Below are 18,556 nucleotides of genomic sequence, written 5' to 3'. Positions count from 1 at the left end.
GATCATTTGTATTATATATATGTTATGTAATCAACATATATATGATCACCAATTGACATTTGAAAATATAGATGAACTTCTATCATGGATATTGATGATGAGACTTGATTAATTGGAAGACTACTGGTAAAGTCAACTTCAAATTACTAATCTCTAGCTAGCATGCATACATGAGCTCTTATTTTTTTAGGGGGTGCTTAATCCTGTTTCCACACTTTTAATTGGATGATGATGATATTGATAGTTGATACTGATAACTATAATAATGATAATATAGTTTATCATGCTTTCAAATCTCTCATGAAAATTGATCCAATATTAGTCATTCATACATATTACAAGCTAAGCTAGGTAGCTAGCTAGGAAACCATATTTTAGCCATTCATATTAACAAAGTTAAACTGTTTTTCAGGTCAGTCACTTTATTTCCTGCTGCTTCTAGAAAAAGTGAAGGTAGACTAAACCCGTAAATACAGAAAATAGCCTACTGGGATGGTTGCAGTTGATGTCATAAAAAGCAAAATAACAAATAGGAAATTTTATACAATATCTCATTGAAGAGAAACCAAGCCATTTTGATCCAAGGCTGAATTGGTTTGGGACATGCCATGCAAATTGGATTGATTCAAGAATGACATGGAGAAACTTCGTATTTAGCTGTTCAGAAGCTAAATGTTTAGCTTCTAAAATCAGACGTGAAACTCGAATCAGCTGCCAAACATTTATCTACCATAAAACATTCTTCAGTCTGAAAGGTTTAAGCATTAACAATGAAAATTTTGCAAATAGGCTACAAGTATAACACACCCATACATAGAAGGAAAAAAAGCCATAAATGATTGCATACAATGAATGAAAATAATGTATTAATGGCTCCCCCTCTTTATCCATTGTAACTGTCTCTTATTAAATTATTTTGACATACCTAGCAAATTCACTTACATACATAGAATAGCAGCTCGATCATGTTATTCGTTTCAAGTGGATCCAAAATATTCCATGGGATACTACAACAAACTTAAAAGGTAGATATATGGGTACTTAACTCAAATGGATTAAACAGATTCTATCTCGGTTTCACTCCGTTCAAACCCAACTTCAAATGTTCGTGTATCTCAGTGGAGTTCAACACTGAGCTCCTGCCATTAATTTCCACATCACCTCCAGATTCAGATATTTTTGTGATCCTCTGCAGATCATCAGTCACATTTGAAGGATGCGATATTTTCTCAACTTTGATCCTTCTTTTGCTACATGAAAAAAGAAGTACGTAGTGGGCACTGGGCAACGAGACTCTCATTGTGACATTTTCACAAACAGGTGGCCTTCTATAACTATCACACTTGTACGTAGTGGCCGATCGAGTACGTACCCACCGGGCCACCAAGTTACCAACGCAGACCACCTCTATTAATCTTATGAGATCTATACTCTAGTCAATATCTAGTAGAGAATATGAGTTAGGCATGATCGTTACTCTAGTCACCGATTGGGAAAATATACCTGGATTTGGCACTGCGGTCGTGCGGCGATGCTACCTCTGGCAGTCTACGGCCGACGTAGGTCCGTCGGGGGCTGCGGCGTGCGGCGTGAGAGCAATGAGCTACGGAGGTGTCAACTGTCAAGGTGAGACCGTGAGACTTGGTCACTTGAGAGCACTGAGAGTAAAGCAACTTTAAGCAAGATTGTGTTCTTTAGTTCTTGCAGTGATGGCAATCGGGAAGAACTAGGGGCGAAGAACGGTGCCGTGATTCAAAACGGCGTCGTTCCCATTTAAATGGAACGACGCCGTTCCAGTCAATAAGGGTGCAAAACGACGTCGTTTTGCACCTGGATATTTTTTTAAAAAAATAAGTCGGAATTCGGAATCGGAAGTCGGAACCAAAACGGTCACCGAATCCGATTCCGACTTCCGACTCGGAATCGGAATTACTCTGATTCCGATTCCGAGTTCCGAAACTTCCGACTCCGCCGGAGTCGGAATCGGAGCGGAAGCGGACAGAATCGGAGGTTTCGGAATTTTGCACACCCCTAATTGAAAGGGAGTTCATGGTGGGGGATTGAGTATATTTAAGCTCCAGCCTTATAGGCAAAGTTCACTAGCTCGTCAAAGGAATATGAAGCTGGCACCAAAGTTCTTTGGGCCATTCCAAGTGGTAAGCAGAATTAGACAGGTTGCATACAAATTGGATTTGCCACCTCAATCCCATTTGCATCATGTTTTTCATGTGTCTTCCTTAAAGAAGAAATTGGGTCAACATATATCTCCATTGTCTACCTTGCCACTAGTTGATGTAGAGGGACAACTTGAAACTGAGCCACAATAGATTTTACAAAGAAGGAGCAGAAAGCTTAACAACAGGATTGTTGTGGAGGTGTTGGTTCAGTGGATAGGTGCTGCACCAGAAGAAGCTACATTAGAATCATATTGGAAGCTTAGGAAAATATTTTCTCACCTTGTGGGCAAGATGCTTTGAAGGGGAGGAAGGAGTGTGTAAGATGCTGTTGTGGAGGTGTTGAGAAGCAATGATGCAGGTGCTACATTATGTGTGTGTTGTAAGGCTAAACAATCGAGGGTTCTTAACAAACATGTAATACGAGTTGTAGTTTAGAGGGTTATTAGCACGACGTCGTTTTACATTGTGAGTAAAAGAATTAAGTGGCACAATGTCGTATGAGTCTAAAAAGAAAATAGAGAGCAAAACGCTGCCATTTGTAATTGTTTTCAACTATAATAACGAATTGAAATGAAGAGGAAATGCATCTGAAAGTTTATTTACTCATTCTCTCATCTCTTTGTTTTCATCTCTCTCTCTTATTCATCTACTTGGAGAGTGACTCTCTCGAATCAGTCAAAGTAAAAGGGTCCATTACAGTCTCGTGGTGCTGTCGTTGAGTAAGGGTACCAATGCAGAGGGAAAAAATGAGAGAGGGAGAGAGAGATGTGGCAGTAGAGGTGTTGTGGATTGCGACGGTGATGTGTAGTGAAGGAAAGTCGAGGGAGAGTAGATCAGTAGGGAGATGTCGAGAGAAAGAGAGAGAGGATCTAAAGTTGAAGTCAAGAGGGAGGAGGGGTTCCTCATTGGCAAGGTTCAACGGCATGGTCGTAGTGCTATTGACAGTGGTGGAACTAGCTTGCTTGTAGGAAGGCTTGCTGTAGAGTGATGGGAGGGTACGATGCAACTGGGTTGGGGGGAAGAAAAAGAGGGAAAGAAATAAGATGGGAAGGGGAATTTGGGTAATGTCATCCTAGCCTTACACGTGAGCCACTTTTAATCTAAGGGTGAAAGTTTATTTAAATGTTCGGCTTGGAACCTAAAGTGGATGATAATCGGACGAAAAAGAAATAGACTAAATTTTTTTTAAAAAAATTATTCTTAGAGCAAGTTTGGAGCCTTAGATGAGATACAAAATTCTCATCCGATCTTGTTTTATCTCATCTCATTTTATTCCCAAACATAATTCAAACATAAAATTTTCAAACTAATCATTACAATTTTTTCAAACTTTTAAATAAAAAATAAAAAACAATTCCAACATTTTGAAGTCTTTAAACAAGAGTAATATAATACAATTATATTTTTATAATATTTTTTATTCAATCTTTTTTCTCTCATTTCTCAAAATTTTAAAAATACTCAACTTAAAGTATCTCACTACTATTCACAAATCTTCTTACTATTCACAAAATTCTCATATCATCTCACTTCTCAAACCAGCTCTTAATTCAAAAATAATATTTTCCATTACAAAATAGAATAATAATTTTTATTAAACATTTCTTACGAGAATAGAGTCATCTAAATAAGGATAGTTTTTAACATAAAATAAATTGATGAATATTAAATAATATTCCTAAACGAATATAATCATTTAAATAAAATGATTTTTTTTAAAACTAGATTATATTTGGGACTCTAAAATATAAAGGGGCTTACTTGAAAATTAGAGTTTGTTCAATAACACTACAAATACCTTATTTAAAATGATTTTGGACTTTTAAAATATTTTGAAGATTTTAAAATACTTGAGTCAATTTAAAAATTATCCACTAGATTTAAAATAAAGATTTTGGATTTAAAACTTTTTTTTTTTTAAATGGTACTCATTATTCTTACAACACAGATCAACATGTGATTTGTTATTTTTATTGTTAATGTGTAAGCACACATATTTACACATCAATATATATATATATATATAAATAGAATGACAAAAGTGACAAATTATATATTGGTATATAATGTAGAATATGATAAATATAATTTCTCTTTCTTCTATAATTCATTATGCCTACTTTTTAAAGTAATGTTTTTGTTTAGAAAACCAAAAACTATGTAAAATTGAAAATCGTTTTTATCCATAGATCTATTTATTTATTTTTTAAATTCTTATCTATTCCCTTTAATTAATTTAGAAAATTTTATTTTCTATATACATTTTCATTATTTCATACAAGACCATCTACTATATTTTCAAAATATTGCAACACAAGCTTAAACCCTTAAAATCTTTTCTTATTATACTTTCCAGGATTGTATTTATGTAATTATGTAACATTTGTAGGTGGGATGGGTTGGGCTTGTCGTGTAAATCTGTGGGCTTTAGTTTTCATTTTTTGGGCTTTGAATGTCACAGGTAGATCATGTTAGCAAGGAAAATTTTGGATTTAATAATTAGCTTATATTTAAGATCTGTAATGTAGTATAGTTTGTTTAAATTTTTTCTTAAATGTAAATAATGAAAGTCTATATTATAACTATATGATTAAATTATTTGAAACTTAGTAATATAGTTTGTAAGTTTAAAATTATCACATTATATATTTATTTTGGAAGTAACACATATACAACATATGCATCGAATTATAACTATTAAAATTAACAATAATAATTTTATTACTATAGTTATAAATTTTGATGAGCTAAGAAATTATAGTTCTTTAATAATTTAAATCTGCATATTTATTAAATGTCTTATAGTTTTGAGGGAAAGTGTTCACAGTTCATTTACATCATGTCTTTTACTATATGTCATGTGTCAATTATAATAAAAGAACTGGACATGAACAGAACGAAAAATTCTTGTTCTATAATTGCAAGAACATGAATATTTCGCAGCCACGGTAAACATCCTAGCTCGTAATTTTAAATTATAAATTCTCAAATCATAATTGAAACATACTAACTGTTAATATTAATCAATAACAATCAATTTAATTAATAGAGGAAAATGTACTTTATTCAACACTTCACCTTTTTATATCTTTTTATGATTTCATACAGGATTATCTACCACATATACAAAATATTACAACTAAAGTTTCAAAAAGAGAATGGATCATCTATCTTGGCGCAAAAATAAATCAATCTAGATAAATGCATCAGAACAATTGAACGTCCTCTCCATCAGCCCCGTCAGTGAAACAACGACTTAAAGCTTTGGAGTATGTTGTTATGAAACTTTCCAATGTTGTAATTATATGTGTAAATAGAATATGAATTGTATAAATTTATGACTTTTGTTAACTTTTTATTAGGTTTACTTTAACTTCTATAAATTTATGACATTTTTTAAATTTAGTTGGGTTTTTCTACTGACCTTTTCATTTCTCATTTACTACCAATTTTATTTAGTTTTTTTGTTTTTTTTTACCTTACTAGTGTGTGTAGAAGTAGTACCAGAAAGTAAAATCTTTCCACATAAGCAGATTATAGTAGCAATTCATTCAAAAAAGTATAAAAACTAAGTAAAATATTCTAAATAAGATTACATTATCATCTCATGAGAACGTAGCCAAAAAAATGTTACAAAAGCTCTTCAAAGATAGATTTTGAACGGCAAACAACACAAAAGGTTTTTAAAGTTTTAAAAATTTTAAAAAGTCATGTTTGTTTTCTTCCATATAATCTGAAGTTTCTATAAGATTATAAGGTTATTATGTGACAAAAAAAGTCAAAAATTCTTGCAATAAACCTTACTATCAAACTCGAAAGACAAGTATAATATAAAATCAACCAAAAATCAAACAATCATTTTTTTCTCATTCCAATAACATGCAGCCCAAGAGAAATCCTCTGCCTCATTCTGAAAAGTTAAGATTCTGCCAATTTTTCATATTTTTATATGCAATATTAATTGGAGAACAGGTACTAATATACCACCATCAGTGCACAATGGGATTTAGATACTTGAAAATACTTATTTTTCTTGTCAAAAATTTTATATACAATCACTCTTACGTATTTTTTATGTACACAATTAATATGATTGACTGTATTATATATAATTTTAATATAAAATAATTATTTTAACTATTCACATAAATCGAATGCATAAAAAATATGTAAAAGTAACTATACGTAATTTTCCTTAATCTATCATATATGAGAACTTTGGTAAAGGCTGAAGACATGTTTTGCAAATGTTTCAAACTTAAGAGGCATGTAGCTTATAAGCTTTACAATTATGCACACTTCTCTCTCTCTCTCCAAAATCTGTTTTTAATGAAACAAATGGAGTGAGAGACAATTTGTAGGATACAGTAAGTTTTACGGTTTTAGTTAGAAACTCACGCAAACATTAGAAACAAATTGAGGAAAATTGCTATGTTAATAAGCACATTCCATTCCAAAACTACGTCGTTGGAAACCCTTTCCAGATTGGACGGTACTACATCCCCCAGAGGTTAGGCATAATTGACTTTTTTTTTGTTATTTTTTTATATGTTTTTCAACACTTTTAAATAATTTTTTAAAAAATAAAAAATACAACATTATTAAAAAAATACCTCTTTAATCATTAAATAAAAAAATTAAGAAAGAAAATGAAAAATTCTAATAATAACACCGAATGGTTAAAACCAGTGGTGATGGTTTCATTTCCGGATTACTGTAGTAAAAAAGTTTTATGATGAACTATTACGTACGGTTGTTTTTTTTCTTTATATATATATATATAGGAAAAGTATAGTTACAAGCATAATTATGTATTAATCTGTACATTAATATGATGTAATTGATCAAAAAGTAAATTTTATTGAAAACAGTATTAGTTGAAATTTTAAGTATGAATAAATTAGTATTGGTGCACAGATTAGTGCGCGACTGTGCTTGTATATAGCAAAACTCATATATATAACATGATAACTTGTCCTTGTAGTTTATTATTATTATTATTAAAACAAGCGAGTAAACTTCATTAAAAATGTAGAAAAGATGATATATGAAGTGGGGATGAGGTTTCTCAAGAAATGCCCTAGAATAATAACAGTGTAAAGAGGTAGATAAAAAAAATAAAAACTTAAGTTTTAACAACTAATTTCTTGATATTTACTCAAGTCCTACTAAGAAGATGCTGTCTTAAAAGACGGTAATAAGACGTTCGTAAAAAGTTATGAACAGCTTTACTAGAAGCTGTGAGAGTGGCGAATGCACTATTGTTTGTTGTCTTGACATGATGTTTATAGAGATCTGCAGTCCTATATTTAAGATCAGCAGTTACGAAAAGTAAAACTATAATAGAAAACACGGCATCGGGTGGATTGATTTGCAGCCAATGATTATTTGCGTTCCTGCGCACTTATGATGGCTCGAGGTAGCCATGCGTCGGTGGGAAGGAGACGGGATGACCCAGATCTAGAAGATCTCGGCGAGACAAAGTTGCTGATATGAGACGTGTAGCCATTGGACCGCGGCGGCGCGTGAAAACCATTCGCAACAAGAAGCCACGCGTGCGTGATGATAACACATCGAGCATTTTGACACAGCTTTGCATCGTCCTAGTAAATCGATGGTTGTAGGAAAGGGTGGTACGGTGCGTGTAGATAAATGGTGACAAGAGAGCAGTAAATTTGATCAAAACTGAACTGTTGAAAAGAAGAAAAAAAAAAATACTATCTTAAAAGTATATATATAGTGCGAAAATAGAAAGGAAAAAGAGAGGAGAGGAGGGTGGAAGCTACAATTTTACTCTCCTCTCCTGTAACAGCTATCATTAAAATAGAGTTTTCTAAAAAGAAAGAAGAGAATATCTCTCTCAAGAAAAGGCGTTGCTTGTCCTTGTAGCTTTCAACACTTACTGGACAAGGGTATAACATGATAGCTTACATTTACCGGACAAGGGTATAACTAGCTTGTCCTTGGAGCTTTCAACCCTTACTGGACAAGGGTATAACACGATAGCTTACGCTTACTGGACAAGGGTATAACTAGCTTGTCCTTGTAGTTTTCAACCCTTACTGGACAAGGGTATAACATGATAGCTTACGCTTACTGGACAAGGGTATAACTAGGACAAGTATAACTAGCTTGTCCTTGTAGCTTTCAACCCTTACTGGACAAGGGTTTTGAAGCTAATATATATATATCCTAATGGAACTTAATTAATTATTCCATGGCCAGCTTTCGTTAATTATACATAAAAGGTGAGATCGAGTAGTTCTCTCTTTCACTCTCCCAAGGCCGCTGGCCTCCTCATTTCTCCGCGCGTTAACTGAAACTTTTTGACGTGATTTGTGCAGGCCTTTTACGATCTACTACAAATAAATGTTTGGGGACTCTTTCTGCACGTCTGGCGTGGGGGATTTTAGGGCGGACAGCTTTCACGAGTTCGGGATCACCCAGTCGGAGTACTTCGCAGTTCGCACTTCGCAGGAGAAAGAGAGAGAACGGAAGTTTAAAATATGGCGGCGAAAGAGCTAGATAGAAAGAGAAAAAACTGTCAGACAAATCGAACGCACCGCTTCGTAGTTCATACATCTGAACATTCAGGTAAATCAGGGACAGAACAGACAAATCGAGAGGGATAAAATCGTCAGATAAAAATATTATTGCTTTTTAAATTGAGGTTTTTATATATAGAAGATATATATATTGATAAATATATTTTTTGCGTATCAGATTATACTATATGTATATATATTCCTTCGAAATGTGAACTCGATCCATGGGTTTTTAATATAATTTGTTGTTTTTATTTTATTTTGAATGATTTTAAGTTCTCTAATTTTTCAATTTGAGGAATTTATTCTTTTATCATTTAATAAAACAATTTTCTCAATCTTCTTATTTGATTTGATTTGCTTGTTACTTAGTTTTGAGGACGTTTTAAATAATCCTTGAATTATTAAAATTTTTATGAGTTGACATACGTGGCACTTTAGAGCCACGGGTCAGCTTTTGATTTGTCCATAGATGAAAATAACTTGACAATAAAACTTGAGTAGGGTGTTTTATTGTAGTCAGATAAAATTTAATGGATTTTTTTTTTCTTTTATTTTTTTTCATGGACTTATTATTAGAAGAATTTTGCTAAAGACAATGCAAATGCATTCTGTGTTTTATTTTGCCATGCCGTTCTATCTTGTATCTTTGAATGCATTACTCCATCTTTTCCAAGACATTCTTGACACATGTGGAGTATGATAGTGACACTATACACGTGTTGACTGTCCAAGATATGCAGATTTTGTTAATGTATGCTGTAGGTCAAAAAACTTTATGGATAATTATTTTATATATAATTTAATGTGATTAATTTTATTATTTTTTTAATATAAAATTATTATTAAATTTTATCATAAAAAATCAGTATAAATAAATATATGTAACAGTCAGCTTCCAAGACTTTCTTATATCCAATTTGTAGGATGCAGATAAATCAAGTAAAGTTTCTCCGAGTATCTATCCCTTTCGAATTACATTTGAGGAATTAAGATCCTCAGTAATTTAGTGCAAATCCTCCCATGCCATCTAGACGCCTTTGAAACCACTGTTTGAAATGCCATCACCGAACTACCGCAACAACCCCTGCTTTACACCACAGAAAACAGAGCAGCGCTCCTTTCCTCCACCGCAAACCACCCAACCGATAGCCAAACTAGTCGCACCTCCTCCTGGACTCCACACCACGACAAGCCCAGTCTTAAACACCACCCCCACATCGTCCGAAAGCCAGCCCCACGCCTCCACCCGCGACCATTGCAGCGTCCGTTTTAAGCAAGTAAAAACAGAGCACGGTTGTCTTCCTCAAAGCACGGCAAACCAACGACATCAACACCCTTCAGCCGTCCAGCACAGAAGAAGACGGCACCACTTTCCGTCTGAACCACTGCGGTAAGCCTCCACTGCCAGAGCCGCAGCCGTAATCACCTCCGCAAGCCTTGTACGTCGCTTTTATTCTTTTTTTTTTTTTTTCCTTTGCCTTATTTTATTGTTGCTTTTTTTTTTTTTTTTTTTTTTTTTTTTTTTTTTTTTTTATATCTATTAAACCTCTGTTAATGTTGCCCTGTACATGTTTATATGACTTCTTTTTTGTTTGGAGATTTCTTTTTTGATAGATTTTGCTTTTCTGGGATGACGTGTGGAATACAAAATGCTTCACTATCCTTGATTCTGGAATTTTCTTGTGATCCATTTCAAGGTGCTAGCAGAAGAGGGAGACCTAAGGCTGATGCCTTCGATGGAATTGACAAGGCTCCAGAAGAGAAAAAGAGAGGAATTACAATTGCAACTGTTGGAATACTGTTTTTGGATCTTATTCATCCGTTTTGTTTTTGGGTTTGCTATGCAATTCCATCTTGCTTCTTTGAAGAGATTCATCCAGAAGAGTATCTCTGTGTCTTTTTTTTTTTTTTTCTTCCTACTCATTTCGTGCGTGTCGTTTTCTTTCTTCAGTTTTGTGCCTTATTTTTTTTGTCGTCTTGATCCAATGTTCTCCGTTGTGGCTGCCTTGCGCTTTTTTTGTCTGGAGAATTTGAAAACACGGGATTGACCGAGCAGAGTAAATAGGCAGGAGCTGAGATGATTTATTTGTGTCTCTTCGTATGGTTCGTGCTTCAGTCTACTTGAAATGTGGCTGTTCTTTGTGTACGTCTGTTCATTTGCGTTTTGGTGGAAGGTCTGTATGTTCTGTTCTTACGAGGCCCAGTGTTGTATTTTACGTCTTTTCATGGTTTTTTTTTGCCTAATCGTTTTGTTTCTTTCATCTGTTTAGAGGTCAAGTTCGGAGCAAATTTAAATTTCTTTTTGCAAGGCTGATCATTTGCGGGGGTCTTCGTCTGCGGCCAGGAGAGTGTTTTTTTTTTTTTTTTTTTTTGTTTTTTTTGTGCTTCCAACTTATTTTGTGCGTATGGTTTTCTGTCTTCAGTTTTGGGCCATATTTTTTGTCGTCTCTTATCCAATATTCTCTGTTGTGGCTGCCTCGCGCTTGTTTTTTTTCTGGAGAAGTTGAAAACACGGGATTGACAGAGCTGCGTAAGTAGTACTGCAGGGGCTGACATGATTTATTTGTTTCTCTTCCCATGGTTCGTGCTTCAGTCTAGATGAAATGTGGCTGTTCTTTGTGTAAGTCTGTTCATCTGCGTTTTGGTGGAAGTCTGTATGTTCTGTTCTTATGAGGCCCAGTGTTGTGTTTTACGTCTTTTCTTGTTTTTTTTTTTTTTTTTTTTTGCCTAATCGTTTTGTTTCTTTAATCGTTTTTTGCCTAATCGTTTCTTTAATCGTTTTGAGGTCAAGTTTGGAGCAAATTTGAGTGTTCATTTTGCAAGGCTGGTCTTCGTCTACGTCCAGGACAGTATCTGTGTGTTTTTTTTTTTCCTTCCGAGTCATTTTGTGCGTGTGGTTTTCTGTCTTCAATTTTGGGCCTTATTCCAATATTCTCTATTGTGGCTGCCTCGCGCTTGTTTTGTCTGGAGAAGTTGAAAACACGGGATTGACTGATCTGTGTAAGTAGGACTTCAGGGGCTGAGATGATTTTGTTTCTCTTTGTATGGTTCGTGCTTCAGTTTAGATGAAATGTGGCTTATCTTTGTGTAAGTCTGTTCATCTCCTTATTGGTGGAAGGTCTGTATGTTCTGTTCTTACGTGGCCCAGTCTTGTGTTTTACGTCATCTTTTCTTTGTTATATTTGCCTAATTGTTTCTTTTCTTTAAATTGTTTTGATTTCAACTTTGGAGCAAATTTGAGCGTTCTTTTTGCAAGGCTGGTAATTTGCGGTTTGGAGGAAGGTCTCTATGTTCTATTCTTACTAGGCGTAGTTTTGTGTCTTTTGCCTTATTTTTTTGGTTTCTTTAATCTGTTTAGAGGTCAAGAACGGAGTAAATTTCAGTGTTCATTTACTCCGGGTATTCTCGTCTACGGTTGGAGAGTATCTCTCTGTGTAATTTTTTTCCTTCCAATTCATTTCGTATGTCTGGTTTTGCCTCTTCAGTTTTTGGGCTTTTTTATTTTTTAATGTTGTCACTGATCTAGTGTTCTTTGTAATGGATGCCATGCACTTGTTTTGTTTGGAAAAGTTAAAAAGACTGGATAGACTGAGCTGAGTATGTAGGATGTCAACAGATGAGATGAGTTGTTTCTCTCTCTGCTTATGGTTTGAACTTCAGTCTGGAGGAAACGTGGTGGCTGTTTTTCAAGGCTGTTCATCTGTGGTTTGGAGGAAAGTCTGCATGTTCCATTCTTTTTAGGCTCAGTTTTGTCTTTTCTGTCTTCTCTTGATTTTTTTGTTTTGTTTCTTTAATCTGTTGATGCATGCACCTGTTTTGTTTGGAGAAGTTCAAAACACAGGATTGACCAAGCTGAGTAAGTAGGACAACAGGCGATAAGATGATTTGTTTCTTTCTTTTGTTATGGTTCGAGCATCAGTCTGGTGGAAACATCACAGTTCCTTTTGCAAGGCTGTTCATTTGTGGTTTGGAAGAAGGATCCTATGTTCTATTCAACTTGTTCCAATTTTGTGTTTTCTCTGTCTTCTCTTGGTTTTATTTTTGCCTAGTTCTTTTCTTTCTTTAATCTTTTTGAAGGTCAAGCTCGGAGCAAATTTGAGTGTTCTTTGCTATGGCTCTTTGTCTAGCTATGGCTCTTTGTCTACTGTCGGGAGGGTATCTCTCAATGTTTTTTTTTCTTCTGACTCATTTTGTGTGTGTGGTTTTCTCTCTTCAGTTTTTGGCCTTATTTTATGTTGTCTCTGATCTAGTGTTCTCTTTTATGGTTGCCATGCGCTTGTTTTGTCTAGAGAAAACATGATATTTACTTTTTGAAAAATAGAAAACATGGGATTGATGGAGCTGAGTAAATAAAAATGCAAGGGATGAAATGATTTGTTTCTTATTCATATTGTTTGAGCTTGAGTCTTGTGGAATTGTGAGGGTTATTTTTGAAAGGCTGTTGATCTGCAGTTTTAAAGAAGTGTCTCTATGTCCTGTTCTTAGTAGGCAGTGTTGTGTTTTCTATCTTCTCTTGTTTTTTTTTTCGTAGTTTTAGTGTGCTACTGGCTCACTGCTTCCAATGAATTTGCTTACATGGGGGTTTTCCTTTTCCACAGTAACCCTTTGCGTAGAGATGCAAGCTTCCTATCCAAAGAGACCTGAAACTAAAACCTCTTGAATTCTTTTTGAACACAAACCAATGTAGATTTACTTGATCTTTCTCAAATGTTTTTCTATTTTCACTTATCGATGAAAAAATAATATTTTTTTTTCCCTATTTTCTCAAGCAGCGGCTTTCTGCTGTCTTGGCAGTAGGGGAGTTGTTTTGACTTGGCTGATTGGGCTTTAGCAGGGGAATTACAATTGCAATGGTTGTAGTTTTTCCCTTGTTTTTTTTTTTTTTTGCCTAGATCTTTCATTGCTTTAATCTGTCTGGACGTCAAGCTTAGAGCAAATGAGGCGTTGTTTTGCAAGGCTGTTCATCTGCATTTTTGAGGAAGGTCTCTATGTACTGTTCTTACTAGGCCCAGTTTTTTGTTCTGTGTCTTCTCTTGGTTTTTTTGCCTCATTGTTTTGTTTTTTAATCTTGATTTGCTTGTTCTTTTACTAAGGGTCTTCGTCTACAGCCGGGAGAGTATCTCTCTTTGTTTTTTTTCCTTCCGAATCTTTACGTGCGTATGGTTTTCTATCTTCAGTTTTCTGCCTTAGTTTTTGTCGTCTCTGATCCAATATGCTTTGTTTTGGCTGCCTTGCGCTTGTTTTGTCTGGAGAAGTTGAAAACATGGATTGACTGAGTTGAGTAAATATGACTGCAGGAGCTGTGATGATTTATTTGTTTCTCTTCATATGGTTTGTGCTTTAGCCTTGGTGAAATGTGGCTGTTCTGTTAAGTCTGTTCATCTGTGTTTTGGTGGAAGGTTTGTATGTTCTGTTCTAACAGTATTGTGTTTTATGTTGTGTTTTCTTGGTTTTTTTGCCTTATTGTTTCATTTTTTTTCTGTAATTTTTTTGAAGTTTCAGAGCAAATTTGAGTGTTCTTTTTGCAAGACTGATCATTAGCGGTTTGGAGGAAGGTCTCTATGTTCTGTTCTTACTAGGCCCAGTTTTGTGTTTTTGGCCTAATTCTTTAATTTGTTTAGAGGTCAGGAACAGAGCAAGTTTGAGTGTTCATTTACTCAAGTATTTGTCTGCGGGTTGAGAGTATCTCTCTGTGGTTTTTTTTCTACCAACTCATTTTGTGTGTGTGGTTTTGTCTCTTTAGTTTTTGGTCTTATTTTATGTTTTCACTGAACTAGTGTTCTCTGTAATGGATGCCATGCTCTTGTTTTGTTTGGAAAAGTTAAAAAGATGGATTGACCGAGCTAGGATTGACCAAGCTGAGTAATGGATGCGAACCAGGTTTTCTTTTTGTGCAAATCTGTGGATAGTATAACAAATTGGAATCGGGTGAATGTGGTTGCAGAACTCCCATTGGCATGTGTGCTTGAAATTTCCTTTCCCATGTCGTGTATGTGCCGCATAGATACTACAAGTTCTTTGATCCTTGTCTCTGTGTAACTCGAGTTGATTTTGGGATGCATGGAAAGCTGGTTTTGTCATAGTTTGGTCTCGTGAATGGGTTGATTTAGGGGCGGCTGGTTTGGCACAGTCAAGACTTCTCCTTTTTTTTTGTTTTCTGATTTATTAATGTTTTCTGAACTCTTGTTTTTTTGAAAATTTTTACTCTGGTCATTGCTTAAAGAACAGATCGCATTGTGAACAGAACAAGTTTATTCATATCGTTCGAGCTTGAGTCTAGTGGAAATGTGAGGGTTCTTTTTGAAAGTCTGTTCATTTGCAGTTTCGGGGAAGTGTCTCTGTGTTCTGTTCTTACTAGGCTCAGCGTTGTGTTTTCTATCTTCTGTTGTATTTTTTTTTTTTTTTTTTGCCTAATTTTAGTGTTCTACTGGCTCACTGTTTCTGATGAATTTGCCAAAATGGGGGTTTTCCTTTTTCACAGAACCCTTCATGCAGAGATGCAAGCTTTCTATCCAAAGAGACCTGAAACTAAACCTCTGGAATTCTATCTGAACACAAACCAATGTAGATTTACTTGATCTTTCTCATATGTTTTTCTATTTTCTCTTATCAAAGAAAAAAAATATTTTTTTCTATTTTCTCATGCAGTGGGTTTCTGCGGTCTTGGCAGTATGGGAGTTGTTTTGACTTAGCTGATTGGGCTTGGTAGGGGAATTACAATTGCAATGGTTGTAGTTTTCCCTTGTTTTTTTTTTTTTTTTTGCCTAGATCTGTTGTAATCTGTTTGGACGTCAAACTCAGAACAAATGACGGTTCGTTTTGCAGGGTTGTTCATCTGTGTTTTCAAGGAAGGTCTCTATGTTCTGTTCTTACTAGGCCCAGTTTTTTGTTCTTTGTTTCTTCTCTTGGTTTTTTGCCTGGTTTGTTAATCTCGATTTGCTTGTTTTTTTACTAAGGGTCTACATCTACGGCTGGGAGATTATCTCTCTTCGTTTTTTTTTTTTTTTCCTTCCAAATCTTTATGTGCATGTGGTTTTCTATCTTCAGTTTTCTGCCTTAGCTTTTGTCGTCTCTGATCCAATATGCTCTGTTTTGGCTTCCTTGCGCTTGTTTTGTCGGGAGAAGTGGAAAACACGGATTGACCAAATTGAGTAAATAGGACTGCAGGAGTTGAGATGATTTATTTGTTTCTCTTTGTTTGAGTAAATCGGTGAAATGTGGCTGCTCTTTGTGTAAGACTGTTCATCTACGTTTTGGTGGAAGGTCTGTATGTTCTGTTCTTACGAGGCGCAGTTTTGTGTTTTACGTTGTGTTTTCTTCCTTTTTTTGCCTAATTGTGTCATTTCTGTAATTGTTTTGAAGTCATGTTCAGAGCAAATTTGAGTGTTCTTTTTGCAAGGCTGATCATTAGCAGTTTGGAGGAAGGTCTCTATGTTCTGTTCTTACTAGGCCCAGTTTTGTGTGTTTTGCCTACTTATTTTGGTTTCTTTAATCTGTTTAGAGGTTGGGAAAAGAGCAAATTTGAGTGTTCATTTACTCTGAGTATTTGTCTGTGGGTTGAGAGTGTCTCTATGTGGTTTCTTTCTTCAAACTCGTTTCTTGTGTGTGGTTTTGTCTCTTCAGTTTTGGGCTTATTTTATGTTGTCACTGATCTAGTGTTCTCTGTAATGGATGCCGTGCGCTTATTTTGTTTGGAAAAGTTAAAAACAAGGGATTGACCGAGCTGGGATTGACCAAGCTGAGTAATGGATGCGAACCAGGTTTTCTTTTCGTGCAAATCTGTGGATAGTATAACAAATTGGAATTGGGTGAATGTGGTTGCAGAACTCCCATTGGCATGTGTGCTTGAAATTTCCTTTCCCATGTCGTGTATGTGCCGCATAGATACTACAAGTTCTTTGATCCTTGTCTCTGTGTAACTTGAGTTGATTTTGGGATGCATGGAAAGCTTATTTTGTCATAGTTTGGTCTCGTGAATGGGTTGATTTAGGGGCTGCTGGTGTGGCACATTCAAGACTTCTCCTTTTTTTTTGTTTTCTGATTTATAAATATTTTCTGAACTCTTGTTTTTTTGAAAATCTTTACTCTGGTCATTGCTAAAAGAACAGATCGCATTGTGAAGAGAACAAGTTTTTTTACAGCGAAATTTCCATCCTGTCCTCAGGGGGATTGTGCTTTGCTTACTTCTTGTTTGGCATTTTCCTCTTTCCACTTCTACTGGATCTGTGTTCTTGGGATATGATTTTATCTTGTGCAGAGAGAATGAACAGCGCATAAGTCTTGTCGAGAAGTTGAAAGTAGAGGATTGACCAATGAATAGACCTGCATGAGATGAGATGATTCGTTTCTGTCTCTTCATATGGTTTGAGCATCATTCTAGATGAAACATGAAGCTTTTGTTTGCAAGGCCGTGTCGAGAAGTTGAAAGTAGAGGATTGACCAATGAATAGACCTGCATGAGATGAGATGATTCATTTCTGTCTCTTCGTATGGTTTGAGCATCAGTCTAGCTCAAACATGAAGCTTTCGTTTGCAAGGCTGTTCATCTGCATTTAGGAGGAAGGTCTCGATGTTCTATTATTATGACGTGCAGTATGTTCTTTCTTCCTCTTCTCTTGGTTTTTCTTTCCAAATTTTATTGTTTCTTTTATCTGTTTGGGTATCCTGTGTGGAGCAGATCAAATTTGAGTGTTCTGTTTTGACGGGTCTTTATCTATGATTGTGCTTTACGGATACTTTGATGAAATTGAATAGGATTATACTCCTAAAAAGTAAGATTTTGTCTTGAATCAATATCTGCAAAAGTTTTGTTCCTGAGTTGGAGTTTGTTATTATAATCCCAGTATCGGCCAACGTATCAACTTTAAGTTTGAGAAGGTGGTAGCACAATTTCCCTTGATTGATCTAGGTATGAGTTTCAATTTCCTAACAAAGCAACTGATTCCATTTCTTTTAGTCCCATATTTTCGGTACTCTGTTTCATGATAATTGAAAAGCTTTGTTTTTGTCCCTTGTCATTCTCACTATTTCTTTGCATCCATATAACCTTTACTCATTTTCTTTGGTTGAAGATTTTGTTAGCAATATACTTCCTATACCTTCTTTTGTTCAGTAATCTTGGTTGTATCTTTGTTTCAGTAAAATATCAAGCAAAGCCACCGATCATTTACACAAGCACAAAAAGTGAAGAATTCTTTTCGTGTGCTTTACATCGTAATGTTATGTGCTCATCTCTTGGTTGCTTGATAAACCATGCTTGGGAGCCTTGTTTACTCTCTGGAGCAAATCTGGAGGAACAGTTGTCACACATACTGTGTTCAAACTTTGCTCAATTTAATGAGTCAAATAGAACTTCCAAGAATTCTTTTCTTGCCTCTTTCTTTTGTTTCTTAATATGTTTTGAGGTCAAGTTCAGAGCTGATTTGCTTGTTCTTCTACTAAGGGTCTTCGTTTACAGCCGGGAGAGTATCTATCTTTGTTTTTTTCTTGTTCCAAATGTTTTCGACCATGTGGTTTTCTGTCTTCATTTTGGGCAGTTCTTTTTGTTGTCTCTGATCCAATATTCCCTGTTGTGGCTGCCTTGTGCTTGTTTTGTCCAGAGAAGTTGAAAACACAGGATTGACCGAACTGAGTAAATGGGACCGCAGCAGCTGAGATGATTTATTTGTTTCTCTTCATTTTGTTTGTGCCGTCTAGATGAAATGTAGCTATTCTTTGTGTAAGTCTGTTCGTCTACGTTTTGGTGTAATGTCTGTATGTTCTGTTCTTACGAGCCCAGTCTTGTGTTTTATGTCTTTTCTTGGTTTTCTTTCTTTAATCTGTTTTGAGGTC

The 18,556-nt window shown here is 35.2% G+C and overlaps 1 long non-coding RNA gene across 1 annotated transcript; it reads left to right on the top strand.

Moving 5' to 3' along the window:
• The first annotated feature begins 8,194 nt into the window (after window positions 1–8,194).
• LOC122289787 lies at window positions 8,195–8,989 on the top strand. The gene is made up of 2 exons (XR_006236225.1): window positions 8,195–8,425; window positions 8,522–8,989. It is a non-coding gene; the product is annotated as an uncharacterized LOC122289787 (long non-coding RNA).
• The last annotated feature ends 9,567 nt before the right edge of the window (window positions 8,990–18,556 follow it).

The sequence above is a fragment of the Carya illinoinensis genome, chromosome 12 (genome assembly GCF_018687715.1).
Source record: "Carya illinoinensis cultivar Pawnee chromosome 12, C.illinoinensisPawnee_v1, whole genome shotgun sequence".
NCBI lineage: Eukaryota > Viridiplantae > Streptophyta > Magnoliopsida > Fagales > Juglandaceae > Carya > Carya illinoinensis.
Note: the sequence above shows the minus strand (reverse complement) of the source record. Positions and strands in the feature narration are given on the sequence as shown.